The following is a 12149-nucleotide window of genomic DNA, read 5'->3' on the forward strand; positions in this document are numbered from 1 at the left end:
AGCCTGCTTCTCCCTCTGCCTCTGCCTGCCACTCTGTCTGCCTGTGCTCGCTCTCACTCCAAATCTTAAAAAATAAAATAAAATAAAGTAAAATTTAAAAAGGGGGGGGGCACTGGGTGGCTCATTCATTAAGTGTCTGCCTTCGGCTCAGGTCATGATTCCAGGTTCCTGGGACTGAGCCCCACATGGGGCTGCCTGCTCAGCAGGAAACCTGCATCTCTCTCTCCCACTTCCCCTGCTTATGTTTCCCCTCGATGTGTCTCTCTCTGTCAAATAAATAAATAAATAAATAAATAAATACAGGGGCGCCTGTCTCAGTTCTCAGAGCATGTGACTCTTGATTTTGGCTCAGGTCACGATCTTGGGTTTCTGAGACTGAGCCCCACATTAGGCATGGAGCTCACTTAAGAATCTCTCTCTTACTCTGCCCCTCCCTCACTCACACTAGAGATCTCCCCCTCTTAAAAAAAAGGGAGGAAGTAATACTAGAGATTGTTGGAGTGGAACTTCTAAATCCATTTTAGTTCAAAGGCATAGCAAAAAAAAAGTGGGGGGTTAGGAGATGGCTCAGTCGTTAAGCTCTGCCTTTGGTTCAGGTCATGATCCTAGGGTCCTGGGATGGAGCCCTGCATTGGGCTCCCTGCTCGGCGGGAGGCCTGCTTCTCCCTCTCCTCCTGCTTGTGTTCCCTCTCTCATTGTGTCTCTCTGTCAAATAAATAAATAAATCTTTTTAAAAATCTTTAAAAAAATTTAAAGGTATATCACACATTCAAACCTTTATCCTTTTAAATATATTAACCTGTCCCAAACTGAAATAGCAGCTAACATTTTAATTATTACTATGTCCCAGGCACTGGCCTAAGTACACTTTACAAATTATCTCATATAAACCTCCCAAGAATCCAAAGAGGTAGGTATTTTGATCTCTATTTTACAAATGGTGAAATTGAGCATGATCACAAAGCTACTTTTGACTATTGGCTGTGTGTATAGAGCCTAGAGCTCCCACAGAAAGAACAGTGGCAACTAAAGGTAAAATGACTTTGCATTCACTATAAATAAGAAAGCTATAAAACCAAAATTTGGCACTATTACTCCAGCCCTATCAGGACAAAGACACACTTCTCTGGCAAACATGACAGTTCCAATCATCAGAAAGGAAACTGCTCGCTCTTATGGAATGACAATTTATGTGGCCTAGAAGAACTTTCCTGCAAAGATTAACCACTTCCTTTATGGATAGATATACTTACACTCACTGCAATTTTTTTTTTTTTGGTAAAACATATTTAGAAAGAAAAGATTAAAATGAAATAGTCCTATACAGAGAGAAACAATGCCATTAAATAATTTACTTTGTTCTTTGTGCTGATCTTTTTAAGTAAGCTCCACTGGGTGTGGAGCCTAATATAGCTTAAACTCACTATCCTGAGATCAAGACCTGAGTGAGCGGAGATCAAATCAAGAGTCAGGCGCTTAAACCACTGAGCCACCCAGGGGTGCCCTGTGCTCGATCTTCTAATTAGTAATTCAGACTGTCAGATGTCTCAGTCAATGCCATGTCTGACTTTGGCTTGGGTCATGATCTCGGGGTCCTGGGATGGAGCCTGCGACTGGCTTACCAGGGAGTCTGCTTCTCCTGCTCCCTTAGCCCCTCCCCTCCCCTGCATGCTCTCACTCTCTCAAATGGACAGATAAAATCTAAAAAAAAAAAAAAAAGACTGTCAGATATAAGAAGGAGGAAGCCTTAATAGACATCAGTAGTCCAGGGGTGCCTGGGTGGCTCAGTGGGTTAAGCCGCTGCCTTCGGCTCGGGTCATGATCTCAGGGTCCTGGGATCGAGTCCCGCATCGGGCTCTCTGATCGGCGGGGGGCCTGCTTCCCTCTCTCTCTCTCTCTCTCTCTCTCTGCCTGCCTCTCTGCTTACTTGTGATCTCTCTCTCTGTCAGATAAATAAATAAAATCTTTAAAAAAAAAAAAAAAAAAAAAAGACATCAGTAGTCCAGTATTGCCCTCATTATCCCAAATGAATCTTTTTTTTTTTTTCAAGATTTTATTTATTTATTTGACGAGAGAGATCACAAACAGGCAGAGAGGCAGGCAGAGAGAGAGGAGGAAGCAGGCTCCCTGCTGAGCAGAGAGCCTGATGCGGGGCTCGATCCCAGGACCCTGGGATCATGACCCGAGCCGAAGGCAGCGGCCCAACCCACCGAGCCACCCAGGCGCCCCCCAAATGAATCTTAATAAACTTTTGTGCGCTTTGTGAACTCTGGGAACAAAGATCGACCTCAGTTTTCCTCCAGAAGAGTGGTGGACAGTCCCTGAAACAGGGTAACAACCCAGCAATTGCCAACTTTAAGCACTATCTGAATGACTAAGCAAGGGGCGCCTGGGAGGCTCAGTGGGTTAAAGCCTCTGCCTTCAGCTCAGGTCATGATCCCAGAGTCTGGGATCGAGCCCCGCATCGGGCTCTTTGCTCAGCAGGGAGCCTGCTTCCTCTCTCTCTCTGCCTCTCTGCCTACTTGTGATCTCTGTCTGTCAAACAAATAAGTAAAATCTTTAAAAAAAAAAAAAAATGAATGACTAAGCAAGCTTGCTGCTCTCTGACAACAGAAAGTTACACAACTGGGAAGTAATTTTTCCTCTCCACTTTACTGAGTTCCTCTGTACAAAATTCTTAAGAGCAAAAACAGTAAGTAACTCTTAGATGAATGAAGTACTACTTCCCAGCTTACAAAAAGTACTTTTTCATATATCTTCTCATCTAATCTTCACAAAAATACTAGAATAGACAGGAATTATCTTCCACAGTTAAACTGAATGGAAAAATAACTGTTACTTTTTGCCTTGCATAGAAAAGGGATGGGAGAGTTAGGCAGAATTCCAAAAAGTTAGCTTAGTCTTAATCACCAGGTATCACATCCCAGCAAAACCACCTGCTATCCCCTTGTTTTACTGTATCCTTCCTATGATCAATCCCAGTTAAGCCATTTCTTTGTTAGAACATTTGCTTTTCTCTAAAAACTATGTCCCTTTTTCTTTTGTATTTTTTTTAAAGGTTTTTATTTCTTTATTTAACAGAGAGAGTGACAGAGTATAAGCAGGGGAAAGCAGAGCAAGAGGGAGACGCAGGCTCCTTGCTGAGCTGGGATACCCAGGCACCCTCTCACTTTTTCTTTCTAAAAATTGATGTTCAGGGGCATGTGGCTGGCTCAGTTGGGGGAGTGTGTCTCTTGGATCTTGGAGCTGTAAGTCAGAGCTCCAAGGTCGGTGTAGCAATTACATTAAAAAAAAAAAAAAAATCTTGGGGCACCTATATAACTCAGTCGGTTAATCGTCTGCCTTCAGCTCAGATCATGATCCAAGTGTCCTGGGATCAAACCCCACACCAGGCTCCCTGCTTCTCCTCTCTCTGTCGAATAAGTAAAATCTTTAAAAAAATGATAAATAAAATCTTTTTTCTTAATTAAAAAAAAAATATTTTATTTATTTATTTGCCAGCCAGAAATCACAAGTAGGCAGAGAGAGGGGGAGGCAGAGAGACGAGCAGAGAGACCGATGCGGGGCTCGATCCCAGGAGCCTGGGATCATGACCTGAGCCGAAGGCAGAGGCTTCAACCCACTGAGCAACCCAGGCGCCCCGATAAATAAAATCTTTTAATATTTATTTATTTATTTATTTGAGAGAGAGGGTGATAGCAAGAGAGAACATGAGCAGGGAGAAGAAGGAGGTTCCCTGCAAAGAGGGAGCCCGATGTGGGACTTGATTCCAGGACTCTGGGATCACAACCTGAGCTGAAGGCAGATGCTTAATCAACTGAGCCACCTAGGTGCCCCAGCAATAAATAAAATATTTTTAAAAAGAAAGAGAAAAATATCTGGGGCGCTTGGCTGGCTCAGTGGGTAGAGCGTGTGACTCCTGATCTCAGGATTTTGAGTTCCAGCCCTACACTGGCTGTACAGATTACGTAAAAATTTAAAAAAAAAAAAAAAAAACCATAAAAAATAAAAACTGCTGTTCAAGCCTCACCTATTCCACACTGTCCCAGATTAGACCCTCAGACTCTTATCAGTATAAAAACACATCCCTTTCCCCTCCCCCATTCCAAACATGATTACGTAAACTAATGCCTCTCAGCTGCTCTGAGTTATGCAATATATTTGCTGTCATACCAGCCCCTTGAGTGTATGAGCTGTTTTCTGCTCTAGTAGAAAGCATCTGGATTTTGCTTAATTTCATCCATTAAGGTATAAATTAATTTAAAATAATCTATATTATCTAGTTGAGCTCCTTTCCTCGCTGTGCTGAGTAGCATTTTCACTCCTTTAACATAACCTTCATTTGAAAAACAGAAGTAGTGAAAAGAGTACATCAGTTTTGGAGTAACACAAATCTGTATTTAAAACTCTCCACCACTTACTATCTATGCAATTCTCTGAAAATCTAAAATTAACTCAAAAAGTTAAAAAGGAATTTAAGAAACCCTGCCATTTGCTACTGTGTAACTGTACTTGTCAGGATATTCAACCTTTCAGACCTCTATGTCTACAATTAACAACAGGGATTATCCAGCCCACACTGAAGGACAAAGATGCCTCAGACTAGAGCTCCTCAAAATTAGGTTTGTGTTTTCCTAAGATTTTTAATTTTTTTAAAAGTAACCTCTACACCCATAAGCAGGTTTCTGTTTACCTTTTCAACAAATATTTTTATAATACTTTTAGTAAGAAAAATGTAAATTAATTTCCCCTCGCTCTAAGCCTTGACTGCTCAATGCCCAGCTGGATCACCATACATAAAATGATTTCACAATACTTCACTGTCCTCTAGTGACCATTTAAAATAACCATAAAATACCACTGTAAACAAAGAAAAACACACACTTGCTCCACACACACTGAGGTCACTCTGATCATTCTCTTCCACTCATCTCACCTCTCTAGTCTCATTCCCAACAAGTCACCTTTAGTCTACAAATCCATTCATCTATTTCTTTTTTTTTAAAGATTTTTTTAATTTATTTGACACAGACAGAGATCACAGGTAGGCAGAGAGGCAGGCAGAGAGAGGGGGAAAGCAGGCTCCTTGCTGAGCAGAGAGCCAGATGTGGGACTCAATCCCAGGACCCTGAGATCATGACCTGAGCTGAAGGCAGAGGCTTAAACCCACTGGGCCACCCAGGAGCCCCTCCCCTATGTCTTTTTTTTTTTTTTAAGATTTTATTTATTTATTTGACAGAGAGAGATCACAAGTAGGCAGAGAGGCAGACAAAGAGAGAGGAGGAAGCAGGCTCCCGGCTGAGCAGAGAGCCTGACTCGGGGCTCAATCCCAGGACTCTGGGATCATGACCTGAGCCGAAGGCAGAGGCTTTAACCGACTGAGCCACCCAGGCGCCCCCCTTCCCCTATTTCTTAAGAAGCTTAATCCACCAAGAAGGTGTGTAGACACCAGAAGTCTCTATGTCAAAGGAGCATGCAGAAATAAACAAGGTATGAAGTGATGAGTGAGTGCAACATGCATTCATGAAGCATGAACTAACTGCTCCTTTCCTGAACAACAGTCCTAATTCAGTCAGTTCTTTCTTCTCTTGATCAGTGGTTTTCAAATATTTTTAGCTATGTAACCCAACACAGAAGCTGCTCTGGCCAAAGTAAAGAGGGAAAGGTTCAGTAGAACTCTACCAGCAGAGTGCTTTCAAAGAACCGATGTGAAAAATCACTGTCCTTTCTAGATTAGTAATTCTGAAAATGAGGTCTGAAGGTCCCTAAAAGTCCTTGAGATCTATTTCAGAGTGTCCATGAAGTTGAAACTATGTTCATAACAATACTAAGGCATTATTTACATTTTTTTTTTTAACTGTACTAACCTCAGCACTAGGGGGCAAAAGCAATGATGTATGAAACTGCTGGAGCCTGAGCATGAATCAGGACAATGACCCAAACTATAAAACAGTTATTGAATTCTTCATTGCCATACACAGCACACACAAAAAATACACTTTCATGTGAAAGCCTTTGATGAAGTTGTAAAAATTACTGATTGTATTAATTCTTGACATTTCAGTACACATTTTTAAAAATATTCTGTGATTATTCTTTGAGAGAAAATGGTAAATACTCAAAAGCACTTCTGTACATGGAAATACAAGAGCTATCTCAAAGAAAAACACCTGTGTGATTACCTGAGTAGAAAGCTGAACCAGCTGATCTTTCATGGAACACCATTTTTACTTCAGAGAATAAATGACAAACTATGGTTATTCAGATTTGAAATGAAAATTAGAAATTGCCTGCCACTATGAGCTTGACAGCTCATTCTTAAGACTTATCTGATGAGATGGGTGGAAATGTTAACAATTGTATAATTAAATTTGTCAACATTCGGAAGCGCTACATAACCCAGTGAACCAATGATTTCTTAATGACCAATGCACGATGTCATAAAATTATGCATGAGTAAATATCCATTCAAAGTGCAAGACAAACCACTGATATTTAAATGTAACACTGTACTAAGTTCAATAATATGGCTTCAGGGCACCTGGGTGGCTCATTCAGATAAGAGTCAGCTCTGGCTCAGGTCATGATCCCAGGGTCCTGGGCCAGAGTTCCACATCAGGCTCCCTTGCTCAGCAGGAAATCTGCTTCTCCCTCTTCCCCTCCCTTCTGCTGAATGCGTTCATGCGTGCTCTTTCTCAAATAAATCTTTTTTTTAAGATTCTTATTTAGTTATTTATTTGAGAGAGAGAGAGCACGCATGCATAAGCAGGGGTACGGGCAGAGGGAGAACCAGACAGCATGCTAAGCAGGAAGCCAATGTGGGGCTTGATCCTGGAACTCCTAGGTCATGACCTGACCTAGAGGCAGGCACTCAACCAGCCACCAAGGTGCTCCTGAAATAAGTAAAATCTTAAAAAGTAATAATAATATGGCTTCAGGTTCCATATTGCAACAAGTCTTCACAAACATTTGGGATGCCTGGGTGGCTCAGATGTGAAGTGTTTGCCTTTGGCTCAGGTCATGATCCCAGGGCCCTGGGATCGAGTCCCACATCGGGCTCCCTGCTCAGTGGGGAGCCTGCTTCTCCCTCTGCGTATGCCTTCTTTCTCTGTCAATAAATAAAGAAATGTTTGAGGAGAATATCTACAATTATTTGAAAAGATTATTAAAACATTCTTCTCCGTCTACTCATCTGTATGAGGCTGGGATTTTTTTCACATACTTCAATCAAAACAACTTATCAACTGTGAATGCAAAAGATCTGCAAATCCAGTGATCTTCTACTAAGTCAGACATCAAAAAGATTTACAAACATCCATCACCCTTGTCACTAAACTTTTTAGTGATTTTTCATAAAACTATTATGTTAAAAAATGAATTTATTATTCTTTAAGTCAATTATCTTTTGAAGCTTTAATTCCTAGTATAGTAAATATGAGTAGATATAACCCCACATAACAAAAGCTGTCTGGAATCTTTAATAATTTTTAAAAGTATAAAGGAGTCCAAAGATCTCAAATTTTGAGAACTGCTACACTGCACTATTGCTATAGCTTCCTCCTAATTTGTCTGCCAGACTCCAGTTTCACATCTTCCAATTTACCCACCACCCACTAGCATTAAACTCACATATCAGACTTAGCTAATTAGAGCTGTATTTTAATAATTTTTACTTCTCTACTACAAAACTACAATTATGCTGAATTAAGTACAAACTCTTCAATAAGACAATTCTGTGTCAATGGGACAAGACACCGATCAATGCATATAACTACCAGTGAAATGGAAAAATAATGGAATTCCACAGCACCACATTTAATTACATTTAATTACATCAATTCAACTACAAGCTCTTTTTGCCCTCTTCCACAAAAAGAGAAATAGATATTGCTTTATTTTCCCAATGGCCTATCCCTTTTCAAACAAGACCTTGATTTCTATCCCGGAAAAAGGGAGGATACCACAGAAATAAAGAGACACTAGAACTCTTAGCTTTTCAGCTTCCTGATACCAGATTTTGATAACTTAAGGGTTTTTCAAGGACACTTTACTTGTTTAAAAGTATTTTATTTATTTATTTGACAGAGATCACAAGTAGGCAGAGGGGCAGGCAGAGAGAGAGGAGGAAGCAGGCTCCCTGCTGAGCAGAGAGCCCAATTCGGGACTCAATCCCATGACCCTGGGACCATGACCCGAGCTGAAGGCTGAGCCACCCAGGCGCCCTCAAGGACACTTTAACAAGATGCAATTTATTAGGGGCACCTGGGCAGCTCAGTCAGTTAACTGGTTGCCTTCGGCTCCGGTTGTGATCCCAGGGTCCTGGAATCTTGCCCCATCTCAGACTCCTTGATCAGTGGGGAGCCTGCTTCCCCTTCTCCCTCTGCCTGCGGCTCCCCCTGCTTGTGCTTGCTCTCCCCTCCTTCTCTGTCAAATAAATAAATAAATAAAATCTTAAAAAAAAAAAAAAGATGCAATCTATTAGCTGACTTTACAAGCATACATCAGGCAAGTTAAAGGTAGGACTTTACTGAAATACTGGTAATGTTTTCTCAAAAGCAGTGATCTCTCCATCAGGGCAATTTTGCCTCCCAGTGGACATGTAACAATACGTGGAGACCTTCCTAACTGTTGCAACTCAGGGAGCTGGGTAGATTTGGGGAACGCTGCTAAACATCCTACAATACAAAACATAACTCCCAAACGAAAAGAATTATCTGGCCCAAAATGTTAACAGTGCAGAGGCTGAAAAATCTTCTCCAGAGACCTACTATGCCAAATACTTAGATTCAATTCCAAACCCAAAGAAATGCACCAAATTCTCAAGAAACACTGTATATGGGGCGCCTGGGTGGCTCAGTGGGTTAAGCCTCTGCCTTTGGCTCGGGTCATGAGATCAAGCCCGGCATCAGGCTCTCTGCTAAGCTGGAAGCCTGCTCCCTGCCCTCCCCACCTTTCTGCCTACTTGTGATTTCTCATTCTGTCAAATAAATAAAATCTTTAAAATAAAAAAAGAAATGCTGCATATATATATACCTTACCCTCTACTACCTGTATTGTGTGTGGGTTTTTTTTTTTTTTTTTTCTTTTTAAGATTTATTTATTAGAGGGTGCCTGGGTGGCTCAGTGGGTTAAGCCGCTGCCTTCGGCTCAGGTCATGATCTCAGGGTCCTGGAATTGAGTCCCACATCAGGCTCTCTGCTCAGCAGGGGGCCTGCTTCCCCTCCTCTCTCTCTGCTGGCCTCTCTGCCTACTTGTGATCTCTCTCTGTCAAATAAATAAATAAAATCTTAAAAAAAAAAAAAGATTTATTTATTAGAGAGAGAGAGCGCAGACTGAGTGAGAACAGAAGTCAGGAGGAAAAGGAGAGGTAGAAGCAGGCTCCCCAATGAGCAGGGAGCCTGATGCAGACAGAGCTTGATCTCAGGACCCTGAGATCAGGACCTGAGCCAAAGGCAGCTACTTAATCAACTAAGCCACCTAGGCATCCCCCTCTATTACCTATATTGTTAAATCTCCAAAAATTTCTTAGTCCCCTAACCTTGTGACAAATTAATAATAATTAATAAATAATAAATAATATAATAATATAATTTTAGACGGGCACTCTGTTAGAAATTAAACATCACTACTACTATCCCTTACTTCTTAGGCTAATTGCTACAATAAAGATATCAAAATAAAATAATATACCCAATTTCTTCCAAGCTGTGAATTTGGTTCCCTAAAAGTTCTATTTGCTCTCTGCTATCTAGGAGCTAGCAGACATGAATAAAGTCAGGTACCAAAGTACCATGTAATATATGAACAGTAGGAGTCCTCTTATCTAGGCCCCATATTTCAGGAGCACACATATACCCAGTCTTTTTATAGACTCTTTTAGGTTTAGCTGTTCCATATTTGTTTATCCCTTCAAATAAACACTGAACGCCTACTATGTGCCAAGCAACTTGAATACAAAGATAAGACAGGGGTTCCTGGGTGGCTCAGTTGGTTAAGCATCCAACTCTTGATTTCAGCTCAGGTCATGATCTCAGAGTTGTGAGACTGAGCCCCCCACAGCTTTGCACAAGCAGGGAGTCTGTCTAGATTTTCTCTCTCTCTCTTCCCCTATCTCAATAAATAAATATTTAAAAAAGACAAATACATTTTACCACAGTCTAATAACATAAACAGCTAAAATACAAAATGATTTGTGCTATAAATAGAAGTATCAAATAAGTGTTATGGAAGCTTGCAGGAGACAGAATGCCAGGAAAGGCTTCCCAGAAGAGGGTGATGCTTGAACTGAGAAAATGTCACAGAAAATAGACTCTGTTCACATCTCCATGTTTAGACTACTGTACTCTTCTGCTCTTACACGCTAGTTTTCAGTTTTTGCCTTGTGTGATGATTTGACCACTGTGAAAATACCAAAGTGGTAACTTTTAATTCAATTTCCTCAAATCTTACTGAAGAGTGAAAAAATAACTCTATTAAAGTATTTCCCAGTACCTCCAATTTGTCCAAGTTCTGGGTTTTTTTAATAACCTAACTTCCTCCACTAAGTAAGCAGATCATCTGTCACCCAGTTAACAAGCACTGCTTTCTGAATTTATAAGACTGTCACAGGGAATGATCACTGCTCTTTTCTTTCTTCCAGTTAGTTTCTTCTTACCTTATCCAACTAAAATACTTTGAATTCTATGACTTCCATGGTACAAGAACCACAAAATTACCGCTGCCTATCTTTCTAAGTCTTATCTGTATTTCCTGCTTTCTATTCCAATAACGTTATGAGTCACTAATTGGATTCTTCCTTCTGAGTCCCCAGCAGCTGACACAAATAAAAATTTCATATTTGGAATCGGAAATTAGCCAAACACGTAGTCTTACCGTTTCGTTTCCAATACATTTATATCATTGACATTTTTAAACCAACTTTTTAGTTCTCATGGTTTGGGTCAGGGTACCGCAAATGAAGCTTCTGCCTTTACACAAACAGAAGTGGTACCAACCAGATCAGAAACGCGATCAAAAGGCTGCTTCTAACTACCGATTGCTCCCCCCACTAACTTCCAAAGGGAACCTTCAAATAATGGGAGGGTGATACAGGAGAAAAAAAATTCTAGACTAAATCAGATCTGACACCAGGGAGGGTGATACAGGAGAAAAATTTCTAGACTTAATCAGATCTGGTATTGGCTAATCCTGTCCCTTCTCTGGACCTCAGTTTCTCTATCTATAAAACTTGCACGTGATGTACGGTAGGGGGCTGGCTTTATTTTTTAGGTCTCTATGGCTATAGTAATCCAGAAATCACATCTTTTCTCTTCATCCAGTTTTACATGGAACACGTGGGAGGACAGAAAATAACCTTTTACTCCACTAAACCGTCCTTAATTTTCAAATATTATTTTAAAAAACTAACAAACTCCCGACCCACCCACCCTAAACCTCCGGCTGCATATTTTCCCCGAGGAGACGCCAAAGGCAAGTTAAAGCCTATCCAGCACGACGGTCGAGGGAAGTGCTGGGGAGACCCAATTCAGGGTCCTAAGACACTGCCCCCGCAAAGGGCCCGCCCACCTAATCACCGCTGGGCAAATGAATGAGTACCACCAGATACATGGTCGCTCCCTCCGTGTAGGCTGCGACGGGAGACCCCGGGGCCCAGACTCCACGGATCTCGATTCCCTCTCAGCGCCCGAAGAGCCCGGCCTCCGGGCCGCAGGGTTGAGGGCCCCGCCCCCTCCCTCAGGGCAGAAGGTGCGCGCCGGGGCGCGAGACTTCCGCGCGGAGGGCCTCGGCACACCCGCCCGCCCTGAGAAGAGGAGGAGCCTGTCTGTCCGGGGCCGCCACCGCCCGGGTTCCCGACTTACCGCGGTGCGGCGGGGGAAGGGAAGTGTCAGGAGTGGGGGCCTAGGCCCCTCCGCCACCCGCCGCTCAGCGAGCAGCGCGCGGCCGCCACGAAACCGTCGCCGCCGCTACCACCACCGCCACCGACCGCCGCTTCGGGCGCAGCGCGCAGAGGGCCCGACTGCGTCACACGCCGCCCGCCGTCAGAGGCTCGCTCCGGGCGCTCCGCCCTCGCTGTCTGCGCATTGGCAGGCACCTCCGCCACTCTAAGTCCGCCCTGTTATTCATTGGGCAACAAGTCTTTTGAAACCGAA

General features: G+C 42.4%; 1 protein-coding gene across 9 annotated transcripts in view; it reads right to left on the reverse strand.

The window, feature by feature from the left end:
- The window catches only part of NUP98 (nucleoporin 98 and 96 precursor), a 123198-nt gene extending 111200 nt beyond the window's left edge, over nucleotides 1-11998 (reverse strand). For 7 of the 9 annotated variants that reach the window (XM_059134124.1, XM_059134149.1, XM_059134116.1 and 4 more), the window contains exon 1: nucleotides 11859-11998. The gene's annotated coding sequence lies outside the window, so the exon portion shown is untranslated. Of the gene's footprint in view, nucleotides 1-11598; nucleotides 11727-11858 lie in introns of those variants that run through there. The other 2 variants (XM_059134094.1, XM_059134100.1) reach the window with 2 other exon arrangements.
- Nucleotides 11999-12149: the final 151 nt, after the last annotated feature.

This window comes from Mustela lutreola, chromosome 1 (assembly GCF_030435805.1).
Source record: "Mustela lutreola isolate mMusLut2 chromosome 1, mMusLut2.pri, whole genome shotgun sequence".
Lineage (NCBI taxonomy): Eukaryota > Metazoa > Chordata > Mammalia > Carnivora > Mustelidae > Mustela > Mustela lutreola.